A 13,359-nucleotide genomic window follows, 5' to 3' on the forward strand; every position below is an offset into this window, starting at 1 on the left:
AGACTAAAACATGCTATGATACAACTGAACAATATTAAGAGTAGTCCGGTCTCATTTCTCCTATAACTCCAACCGTTTTGCCAGAATCGCCCATTGATATATCGTAATTTTTAAAAATTTCAAAAAATCGTCATTTCATTCCGTATATTTCGAAAATATTGCTTCCTGATCCTAAACACGCTATATTTTGGACATCACCATGTCAGAATCTAGAGCTCTAAATTTTTTGAAAATTTTTAGACAACTTTTTTATAAGAGAAATTTTTCCAATGTTGCTTGCTTATGAAAGACTCTGTAGGAAAAAGTAAAACTTAGCCCCGCCCACCCACCCATTTTCTCATTTTTTTCTTCTGGAATAAAAAATAGATGTTATAGCAAATAGTATAACAAACAAATACGATTATAGCTTTTTTTAACAGCCTACGTTGTATTAGTTCCCATTCGCACTATACCAAAGAAAATATAGTTAATTGACGAATTCTAGGCATAGGAATAAAATTCAAATAATAAATAAAAATTAGAACCATAATAATCCCAATCGAGAAATCGTGTAAAGTGCAAAACTAATTTTCGTGATAACCAGCTTAACAAGCAGTTGTTTACTATTTTCTAAACTTGTGACACTTGCGGCATTTGTGTCTGGAATTTTGGAAGATAAAGAGAAAAACGAAGTTTTTGTGCCCTCAGTAGTCTTGGACGAAGCTTTGGAAGCTATCAATAAAGTGCTGCCAGTAAAATCCAAGCATTTACATGAAAACTAGTATATACAAGAATTTTTGTGAATGGAGGAAGCGAAAGCATGCAAAAGGAGTCGACTTAAGAATAATTTTGGCCTATATTTCGGAACAGTCTCAAAATGCAAAATCCTCCTCACTATGGTCATATTATTCCCAACTGAAGAAAGTGTTATATATGTGAAGGAAAATATTGATGTAAGCAGGTTTGTTTTATGAGGTTTAAACTATTCATTGTTATAGATTGCATCAAGTGTCGGCTTTCCTAAAACAGCAGTCTGTAAGACACAGACCATAGAAATCCAAGATGTTCACTACAAGAACAAACAATGCACGGTACATACAACATGTAGGCGTGAACACTTTTTCAAGAATTCCCAGAAAAATTGCACAATTTCTAGGCCTTCAAAATCCAGAAGAATACACGTGTCATAGCTTTAGGCGTTCGAGTTCAACTCTACTAGCCGACTCTGGAGCAGATTTAACAGTTTTAGCAATTTGAATATTTATAACTTTTACATTTCACATTACAAAGACAAAAACTAATTCAGTGTTAATATTTTTGTACAAGAAAAAAATTTGATTTCAGTACGTCTGCTTGGAATTTGCGCTCCCGCCGCACAGGGGATATTATATTGTCACGTTGATAGGTAATTTAAAATCGGCGTGGGTAAAACTCAAGAATTTATTTCTTAGTAACTCGAATTTAAACGACTAGTTACACAGCGATTATGTCGACAAAATAATTGCGGCTCAACTTGACTCGTTTCTCTCAACATTCACTGAACTCGACTCATTGACTGAATGCATCGTTCCCGAAAGAGGCCTCTATTTAAACCCATACTTCGTTTTTAAATGTTCCGCGATCGAAGTTTTTGTAGAGTACACATCGAGACTTCCGCTTTCAGGCTTTTCTTTAACGAACGCCGGTCGGCCGCCGTCACCGACGATGAGTCACCTATCATCGCGGTGTATGCTAGAAAGCCCTCGAGAAAACCTATAGGCGTCGTACCGAGCCGACGTATGAGGTTATTTCGTAACAATATCATCTAGTGCTTCAAAAAATAACAGCTGGCTCAATCCTAGTCCCCGTCTTTCTCCCCCCACCGTTTTATAAAGAGTATTGATAGTTCGTGTCCTAATTTGATTGGTTGTGTTTTCGTATAGGCTTTTTATAAGTAGTTCTTATTAACTGTAAGTTTACTTACTTTTTTTCGAGGCTTTTCCAGATTACTTCTCATTTAATCGCGTCGAATGCTTTGTTCAATTGCTCATATCCATAAAACTTAAGAATATTTTTTTGTTTTTACATTGTGTTTTTGCATTATTTGATTCATTTTCGTCTTTGAGTTTTTCCGTAAGAATTATCTTTTCTAAGATTCTTTCAGCTGTACATAATAGGAATCTTTTTTAAGTCTTTTTTTATAGCATTTTTCCATTCTTTCGGTATTTTCTTTGCCATCCAGGCCATTTTTTGTTAATATTTTGTCTAGATAATTCCTTATAATGCTGTTTGTCCTGTATTTAATCATTTCCCAGTTTTTGTTTGTTTCCGTCTGACTAGTCTCGTCTTTCTTTAATAATTCTTCCAAGTACGCCTTCTATATTTTTATTATTGCATATTCGTCTGTTAATAATGCTCCATTGTTTATTTGTTAATCTTTTTAGTGTCTTGTCTTGTGTCTTTCATAAGTTCTCTGCTTTTTTGTTTTAAAATCTATCAAAACTTTTCCCAGCTTCTCTTTATTGCCCCCTGGATTTTTCTACTATAAATCTGTGTTTCTTACACTGTATTTCTTTTTCTGCTGTTTTATTACCTAGACATTAGGGCCAATTCTGAATCAAACCTATTAAACTTTAAAGGTTGATAAAAAGTAAACAGCAAATCAGATTTACGAATTGAACTGGTTACTATGGAAATTTTGCAATTTAACAAGGTTGATTCAGAATTGCCCCTGTAGGTAAGCAAAGAAAAATGTTGCTTCTCCGGTGGGAATCGAACCACACGTTTACCGCTTGCCGGGCGAGAGCCCTTACCACTAGACTACGAAGGAGCTTATCTTTCTCCGCTTACCAACGTGTTATTGTGCCCCCACACCTCTATTATTTCCACACCAATTTTCTTTTTCTTAATTTCATTATTTATTTCAATGCTCCACCATGCTGTTTGCTTTTTCTTTCCCGCCTTATTCACCCAACATATTTCTTTTGCAGAGCTGTTGAGGGTCTCTTTAAACAAAAATCTCTTTTGTTTCAAATTTTCTTAATTACCTAATAATCTGCCACCTTTTCTACACATTTTTGCCTTATTTCAGTGCCTTTTCATTTTAAAAATAATTTCTGTATTATTGACAAGTGAAAAAATGTTGTCAGTACTAGAGTTCGTGTGTGTTAAAGAAATTTGAGATAAATGGTATACTAAGAAGTGTTTCCTAACAAAATATTAATTCGTTCATTTATTACAACATATACCTATTTTCTGAAGACATTTTATAACGTCCTGAAAATATGCATTGTTTCAGTTGTAACTTCTCTGTAATGGCGTTCTTGCGCCAGTTCTCGTGTAAATTTTTATTCGAAAAGCTTTGCATCTTCTCGTCGAATATCGACATATAAGACATACTATTCTAGAACCTAGCAATTGTGGTTGAAATTTTCCTTTGAAAAATTCTGAAATTAATGTACAAGGACTTCTTTCATAGAAACGACTCCGCATCTCTCTAGAAGCCTCCTTTCACAATTAGAAAAGATTTTGAGCACTTCACAACCACACACCATCATTTAACTTAACTAAAACTAATGCAGTCTTCTGACAATAAGACTCTGTGAAGCTCTTACACCAACAAATAACCACAGGACTTCTCATTGTACTCATGGTAGATAACGCTGTGAAACTATGTAATGAACCAGAAAGCGTGTTAGTCAGTGCACGTTAACAGCTGACGAGGCATCCACCATATAAAATCCAAGACGAACTAACACACTATTCTGCAATTACCAAGATTTAAGTTTGATTTGAGGATGATTGGTGGAATTTCGGGTTGTCTTACCGAATGTTCACTTAACACGTCTCCCCCTCCTCCTGCCTGTTATATGCATAAAGTACTAATGCGTCTCTGGGCTATCAAATTGTTACAATCCCTATAACTTAAATTCCATTTTCTGTTAAAGTCAAACTGTAAACATTGTTGTACACTCGATTTCATAAAATAAAATCTGTTTTCTTTATTTACAAACTTTACAGCTTCCCTTGTTGTTTGCTTGTTTTGTTCCCGGACCAGTATCCTAACTTCAAATCTGCGCCCACTTATGACGCCCGAATTTACCTAAAAATTAATCCCGAGAGAAACGTCTCCTAAATTCTTAATGTCGTTTCTCCTTTTGTGTTATCCCTGCTAAACCAATCCATTTGAACCATTAATTCAATCATTTCCAATTTGAATTTATCATTCCCACTAACCCAAATTATTAAATAACCTCTCCATTTTCGCCTCACATAATTGTTAACACTTTAATGAAAATTTATGGACGAACTGCTTGTTTGTATGCATTTTGCATACACCACTTAGATAAATCACATCTACAGTGTTTTCAGCAAGATCAAAATTTTGCAGAAAAATTCAGCCCAGTTATGTGTAAAGCGTCAGTCGCACAAAAACAACAATTAAAAACTTTAACTAAAACTTTTCTCATATTTTATTTACATTTATAAATTTTAATTACAATATCGTCTTCATGTTAAGCTAATCTGTTTGGATCATTCTTCCAGACCAATGCTTATAATCGTACAAAACAATTCCCTACTGAAATATAAAACAATGCCTCCAAGCAAACAAAAATGAGTCGGCAGCGCAGAAAATATATGAAACAGACAGTTTTTAAAAGATTATATGTTAAAGGGACTCATATCTTCCACTACATCGTCACGCCGAAAGATATCCAGTTCACAGATTCCGTCCACAAAGGAAAATGTGGTTCATTAATAATATAAATCTTTTAATCCACTTTAATTTTAAACGCATAATAGAATTTGATAACTAGGTCATATTATGAAAAATATTACAGTGATTTCGTGTTATAAAACTGATAATTTAAAAATTTTTACAGAATTTAACGAAAAGGTTCTCCAAAGTCGTGTGTACCCCTAACTATATACCTACTTAGCAATTTAAAATATTATTTATCGATCGGTAACCTACAATGAGGTTCACAGTTTGCGCTTTGATTCCAATTAAGTCAACACGAAATCATTAAATGAACTACCTATTTAAAAATAACAATTCTTGAAAAGTGCAGCACGTAAATTAAGCAGCTATAGGTTACAAGTTACAAGGAATTGTTGAGTAAGGTGTTTTTTCCGAAATCGGCGTAAAATTTGCCCCTTACTTACTCAACTGATAAAATCGACATTAAAGTTGCATGACTAGCAGTTGACATGTGAATATTTGGTGCACAACAGATGTTGGCATTGTGAGTCACTGAAACATGTAAATGTTCTATGCATTTAAATTGCTGCGACGAACGATATCAATATCATATAAGTTATTCTAAAATTATTTGCAGAATAAATTCAAAGATTTTAAGCGAAAATTCTGCCGATTTCATTCTTGTCATTTACACAGTTATTTGTTTATATTTGTATAAATGAATATATACCTATAAAATAAATATGTCAAAAACCCTCAATTTATGGTCCCAAATCAATACCAAATTTCATCAAAATTTCCATCAAATTGAGCAAGCTGCCATGAAGTAAGATTCGCTCCACAACGTGACCAGACTGCCACATTAAAAACTCCAGCGGGTAATTTAGCTTTCAAACAATAGCGAGCTATTTTAGTTAACTCATGGCGGCAATCCATCAATCTTCGGAAGTTGTCACTGAAAACAAAGCCAATATCTCTCCTACTCAAACAGGCGATTGAAAAGCACCTCCAAATTTATTAAAAAAGCACTGAATAACAAACAAACTTTATTTAAAACGTCACACCTTAAAAACACTTATTAATCAATAACACAAACATTTTAAATGAAGACATTAAGTGCACTGCTCAGAGAAATTAACGCAGCTTTTAAATTTTAATCACTTCCGGATGAAATTAAGGGAGGTTTTTATTTAAATTTCATACTTTGATATAATTATTACAGTCTGATGGTAAATGATTATTAAAGGAAAAAAAAAGAAAAACAAACTGAATTGAATCATAAATGTGTATTTGCACAATTACGGATTTTAAATTTTGTTGCTGTGGTGACAGACTTGAAACATACAGTTAAGTAATCGTTGGAAAGTGACTAACACTTTCTGAGTGGCGTTTTTGTTTCTCGTTGTAAATAATTATAAACGTAACAACTTATCACAGAGACAATTTTGAACGATAACTACTCGTATTCGTACTTAGAGACGATCATTAGCTCGATAGATCGCTATCGAGTCAAAATTTTGATGACGTCACCTTAAAAGTGTGTCAAGTTAATTCCGCTTGAAAAGTGTAAAATAAAATATGTGTCTGCACGTATATCCACCTATAATTTTTAGCTTTCATTTATACAAATTTTTCGTTAAAAAAATGTTTATGACTAACAAACAATGACAATATCAATTTAAACAACGCATAACAAAGTTAGATAGACTTTTTGTGTACCTACAAAGTCACGCTTCTGAGAGCCAGAAAAGCATTGTCTAAACGCTTTAGTCCAATTTCTACAAAAAAAGAAACTAACAATAGGTATTTTAGAGGTCGAATCAATTGTGCTGAACAGCGCATCGATGTATTATATAATTACTTCTTTCGTTCTAAAAACCAATAAAAGCTAAAGGTGTAACAAATCCAGCCAAACAGTCCACAAAAAACCTTCAGGTTTTATCAAAACTGAAAAACAGCATATTTTTCTCAACCAAGCGTGATTTCATTAATATTTAATACAAGTAGCTGCTTAGTAGTAAACTCCAAAATTAGTAAGTACTGGGTCACAAACAAACCGTGCTGTAAAAGATGTGCATAACAAAAAACTTTGCATTTTTACTTTCAAGTGTACTAACTAAGTATTGTTGTTATTATTATTATTATTATTATTATTATAATGATGAATATGTCTTTAGAGCGTCATTTGGCCATTAACGAGCGGTATAGCGCGTCGCTCGAACGTCGCTAAATCGTTGTAAGATCGCCCCCTAAAAGAGTCATAGGACGTCGAAAATTTGCTCTCACAACGTCGACGTGCTAAAATCTCGTAACACGTAAGGTTTAAAATTGCAAACCACGCATTTGAGACATGATTTCTCTCTAGATGGCGCCAAGGGATATTGAATTGGAATTACACTTTGACGGTCGAACTATGTTCTCTGGTCGAACATTGTAACTTGCATTTTTACAGCAACAATACGTCGCTTTAACGATCTTAGAATTTGTGAAAAACATTTACCAAAGTGTGATCAATTTTTCTTCTTTTACTTTTTTTATATTTTACTCTTACGTCATTTTTGTTATTATATCAAATAAATTATGGTTATTTTTAACAATACATGAAATTCCTTTCACATATTTCTTTTTAATAAACAGCTGGCATGAGATTTTCTTGGGGCTTTTAGTGAATTCAACTTAACCTGATTAGGCCCAGGCAAATGAATTTTCACGTATCGACAATTGCGTTTACGTGTTTGTCTGAAATCTTCAGACGTCTACGCCTGGTGCGCCGAAACGATGCCGAGATGAGCCCTAGCTAAAACATTTTGCCGACGAATGCACCTTTGCATGTGGTTAATTAATCTATCGTTCTTTTCGACTCTAGAAATTAAGGTCAACAATACATCGCTCAAAGAATATAACTGATTTTGTACGGACACTAGCATGATTGCAGTGATTATACAAAAATTTAACCGAGATTTATCTACTCATTCTCTACAAAAAGCAGGTCATGTCAACTCATCGTTTCCTCATCCATCGTAGAAAGTTTGTAACCGATTTCTTAGATATTTTGTAAGGACACTAGCATGAACGCAGGGATTATAGGAAATTAACCAATATTTATCCACTCATCCCCTCCAAAAAAATAGATCATGTCAAGTCAACGTTTCCTCAATTAAATTTCACTTGAAATGTGCACCACGAAATGCTCCTTTGCATATGGTTTAATAAACTATCCCTCTTTTCCACTATATGCACTGCGGTTGTTCTAGAAAAAATTAAGTTTGGAAAATCAAGGTCAACGATCTGTCACCCAAAGTTTGTAACCCATTTCTCAGATATTTCGTAGGGACACTAACGTGAATGCAAGGATTATACGAAATTAACAAATATTAATCTATTCGTCCTCTCCAAAAAATTGGTCATGTAAACTTAAAGTTTGGCAAATAAATCACACTTGAAATGGGCACCAGGAAATGCTCCTTTGTATGTAGCTTAATAAATCAATCGCTCCTTTAGATTTTACGAATGGCGGTTGTTTTAAAAAAATTAAAGTTAGAAGATTCAAGGTCAACAATTAATCGTGGAAAATTTGTAACCGATTTCTTAGAAATTTTGTAGGGAGTCTAGTTTGAACTCAAGGATTATAAGAATTTAACCAAGATTTATCAACTCATCCCCTCCCAAAAACATCACATTTCAATTCAAAGTTTTCTCAAATAATTCTCACTTGAAATGTGCACCACGAAATCCTCATTTGCGTGTGGTTTAAGAATCCGTCGCTCTTTTCGAGTTTACGCATTGTGGTTGTTTTAAATAAATTAAAGTTGGAAGATTCAAGGTCAACAATTAACCGTGGAAAATTTGTAACCGATTTCTTGGAAAATTTGTAAGGACTAGCATGAATGCAAGGATTATAAGAATTTGACCAACATTTATCAACTCATCCCTTCCCAAAAACTGACCATGTCAATTCAACGTTTTCTCAAATAACTCTCACTTGAAATGTGCCCCACGAAATCCTCATTTGCGTGCAGCTTAAGAATCCGTCGCCCTTTTTGGAGTTTTCGCATTGCGGTTGTTTTAAAAAAATTAAAGTTAGAAGATTCAAGGTCAACAATTAATCGTGGAAAATTTGTAACCGATTTCTTAGAAATTTTGTAGGGAGTCTGGTATGAACTCAAGGATTATAAGAATTTAACCAAGATTTATAAACTCATCCCCTCCCAAAAACATCACATGTCAATTCAAGGTTTTCTCAAATAATTCTCACTTGAAATGTGCACCACGAAACCCTCATTTGCGTGTGGTTTAAGAATCCGTCGCTCTTTTCGAGTTTACGCATTGTGGTTGTTTTATATAAATTAAAGTTAGAAGATTCAAGGTCAACAAATAACCGTGGAAAATTTGTAACCGATTTCTTAGAAAGTTTGTAAAGACTAGCATGAATGCAAGGATTATAAGACTTTGACCAAGATTTATCAACTCATCCCCTCCCAAAAACAGATCATTTCAATTCAACGTTTTCTTAAATAACTCTCTCTTGAAATGTGCCCCACGAAATCCTCATTTGCGTGTAGTTTAAGAATCCGTGGCTCTTTTCGAGATTTCGCATGGCGGTTGTTTTAAAAAAATTAAAGTTAGAAGATTCAAGGTCAACAGTTAATCGTGGATAATTTGTAACCGATTTCTTAGATATTTTGTAAGGACTCTAGCATGAATGCAGGGATTATAAGAATTTAACCAAGATTTATCAACTCATCCCCTCCCTAAAACACATCATATCATTCAACGTTTTCTCAAATAATTTTCACTTGAATAGTGCACCAAGAAATCCTCATTTGCGTGTAGTTTAAGAATCCGTCGCCCTTTTCGAGTTTCAGCATTGCGGTTATTTAAAAAAATTAAAGTTGGAGGATTCAAGGTCAACAATTAATCGTGGAAAATTTGTAAGCGATTTCTTAGAAATTTTGTAAGGATTCTAGCATGAATGCAGGGATTATAAGAATTTAACCAAGATTTATCAACTCATCCCCTCCCAAAAACAAATCATGTCAATTCAACGTTTTCTCAAATAATTCTCCTTTGAAATGTGAGGAGTATAAGAATTTAACCAAGATTTTTTAACTCATCCCATCCCAAAAACAGATCATGTCAATTCAACGTTTTCTCAAATAATTCTCCTTTGAAATGTGAGGAGTATAAGAATTTAACCAAGATTTTTTAACTCATCCCCTCCCAAAAACAGATCATGTCAATTCAACGTTTTCTCAAATAATTGTCACGTGAAATGTGCACCACGAAATCCTCATTTGCCTGTAGTTTATGAATCCGTCGCCTTTTTCGAGTTTACGCATTGCGGTTGTTTTAAAAAAATTAAAGTTAGAAGACTCAAGGTCAACAATTAATCGTGGAAAATTTGTAAGCGATTTCTTAGAAATTTTGTTAGGATTCTAGCATGAATGCAAGGATTATAAAAATTTAACCAAGATTTATGAACTCATCCCCTCCCTAAAACAGATCATGACAATTCAACGTTTTCTCAAATAATTCCCACTTGAATAGTGCACCAAGAAATCCTCATTTGCGTGTAGTTTAAGAATCCGTCGCTCTTTTCGAGTTTACGCATTGCAGTTGTTTAAAAAAATTAAAGTTTGAAGATTCAAGGTCAACAATTAATCGTGGAAAATTTGTATGCGATTTCTTAGAAATATTGTGAGGACTCTAGACACTAGCATGAATGCAAGGAGTATAAGAAATTACCCAAGGTTTCTCAACTTATCGCCTCCCAAAAACAGATCATGTCAATTCAACGTTTTCTCAAATATTTCTCACTTGAAATGTGCACCACGAAACGCTCAAATGCTCCTTTGTGTGTAGTCTAAGAATCCGTCGCTCTTTTCGAGTTGACGCATTGCGGTTGTTTTAAAAAAATTAAAGTTACAAGATTCAAGGTCAAAAATTAATGGTAGAAAATTTGTAAGCCATTTCTTAGAAATATTGTAAGGACTCTAGCATGAATGCAAGGATTATAAGAATTTAACCAAGATTTATAAACTCATCCCCTCTCAAAAACAGATCATGTCAATTCAACGTTTTCTCAAATAATTCTCACTTGAAATGTGCACCACGAAATCCTCCTTTGTGTGTAGTCTAAGAATCCGTCGCTCTTTTCGAGTTGACGCATTGCTGTTGTTTTAAAAAACTTAAAGTTAGAAGATTCAAGGTCAAAAATTAATCGTAGAAAATTTTTAAGCCATTTCTTAGCAATTTAGTAAGGACTCTGGCATGAATGCATGGATTATAAGAATTTAACCAAGATTTATAAACTCATCCCCTCTCAAAAAGAGATCATGTCAATTCAACGTTTTCTTAAATAATTCTCACTTGAAATGTGCACCACGAAATGCTCAAATGCTCCTTTGTGTGTAGTTTAAGAATCCGTCGCTCTTTTCGAGTTGACGCATGGCGGTTGTTTTAAAAAAATTAAAGTTATAAGATTCAAGGTCAACAATTAATTGTGGAAAATTTGTAAGCGATTTCTTAGAAATTTTGTAAGGACTCTAGCATGAATGCAAGGATTATAAGAATTTAACCAAGATTTATAAACTCATCCCCTCCCAAAAACAGATCATATCAATTCAACGTTTTCTCAAATAATTCTCACTTGAATAGTGCACCAGGAAAACCTCATTTGCGTGTGGTTTAAGAATCCGTCGCTCTTGTCGAGTTTAAGGATTGCGGCTGTTTTAAAAAAATTAGAGTTGGAAGATTCAAGGTCAACACTTAATCGTGGAAAATTTGTAAGCGATTTCTTAGAAATTTTGTAAGAACTCTAGCATAAATGCAAGGATCATAAAAATTTAACCAAGATTTATCAACTCATCCCCTCCCAAAAACAGATCATGTCAATTCAACGTTTTCTCAAATAATTCTCACTTGAAATGTGCACCACGAACTCCTCATTTGCGTGTAGTTTAAGAATAAACTCTTTTTGAGTTTACGATTTGGGGTTATTATAAAAAATTATAGTTAGACGAATTCAAGGTCAACAATTAATTGTGGAAAATTTGAAAGCGATTTCTTAGAAATTTTGTTAGGATTCTCGCATGAATGCAAGGATTATAAGAATTTAACCAAGATTTATCAACTCATCCCCTCCCTAAAACAGATCATGTCAATTCAACGTTTTCTCAAATAATTCTCACTTGAATAGTGCACCACGAAATCCTCATTTGCGTGAAATTTAAGTAACCATCGCTCTTTTCGAGTTTACGCACTGCGGTTGTTTTAAAAAAATTAAAGTTAGAAGATTCAAGGTCAACAATTAAACGTGGAAAATTTATAAGCGATTTCTTAGAAATTTTGTAAGGACTCTAGCATGAATGCTAGACGTATAAGAATTTAACCAAGATGTTTCAACTCATCCCCTGCCAAAAACAGATCATGCCAATTCAACGTTTTGTCAAATAGTTCTCACTTGAATAGTGCACCAACAAATCCTCATTTTCGGGCAGTTTATGAATCCGTCGCTCTTTTCGAGTTTACGCATTGCGGTTGTTTTAAAAAAATTAAAGTTAGAAGACTCAAGGTCAACAATTAATCGTGGAAAATTTGTAAGCGATTGCTTAGAAATTTTGTAAGGAATCTAGGATTATAAGAATTTAACCAAGATTTATCAACTCATCCCCTCCCTAAAACAGATCATGTCAATCAACGTTTTCTCAAATAATTCTCACTTGAACACCAAGTAATCCTCAATTGCGTGTAGTTTAAGAGTCTGTCGCTCTTTTCGAGTTTACGCATTGCGGTTGTTTTAAAAAAATTAAAGTTAGAAGATTCAAGGTCAACAATTAATCGTGGAAAATTTGTAGGCGATTTCTTAGAAATTTTGTAAGGATTCTAGCGTGAATGCTAGAAGTATAAGAATTTGGCCAAGATGTTTCAACTCATCCCCTGCCAAAAACAGATCATGCCAATTCAACGTTTTGTCAAATAATTCTCACTTGAATAGTGCACCAACAAATCCTCATTTGCGGGCAGTTTAACAATCCGTCGCTCTTTTCGCGTTTACGCATTGGGGTTATTTTAAAAAAATTAAAGTTAGACGATTCAAGGTCAACAATAAATCGTGGAAAATTTGTAAGCGATTTCTTAGAAATTTTGTTAGGATTCTAGCATGAATGCAAGGATTATAAGAATTTAACCAAGATTTATCAACTCATCCCCTCCCTAAAACAGATCATGCCAATTCAACGTTTTCACAAATAATTCTCACTTGAAATGTGCACCACGAAATCCTCCTTTGTGTGTAGTCTAAGAATCCGTTGCTCTTTTCGAGTTGACGCATTGCTGTTGTTTTAAAAAAATTAAAGTTAGAAGATTCAAGGTCTAAAATTAATCGTAGAAAACTTGTAAGCCATTTCTTAGAAATTTCGAAGGATTCTAGCATGAATGCAAGGAGTATAAGAATTTAACCAAGATTTATCAACTCATCCCCTCCCAAAAACAGATAATGTCAATTCAACGTTTTGTCAAATAATTCTCACTTGAATAGTGCACCAAGAAATCCTCATTTGCGTGTAGTTTAAGAATCCGTCGCGCTTTTCGAGTTTAAGCATTGCGGCTGTTTTAAAAAAATTAAAGTTGGACGATTCAAGGTCAACAATTAATCGTGGAAAATTTGTAAGCGATTTCTTAGAAATTTTGTAAGAACT

The sequence above is a fragment of the Zophobas morio genome, unplaced genomic scaffold, assembly GCF_036711695.1.
Source record: "Zophobas morio isolate AGI-343-1 ecotype UQ-CSIRO unplaced genomic scaffold, CSIRO_AGI_Zmor_V1 ptg000017l, whole genome shotgun sequence".
Lineage (NCBI taxonomy): Eukaryota > Metazoa > Arthropoda > Insecta > Coleoptera > Tenebrionidae > Zophobas > Zophobas morio.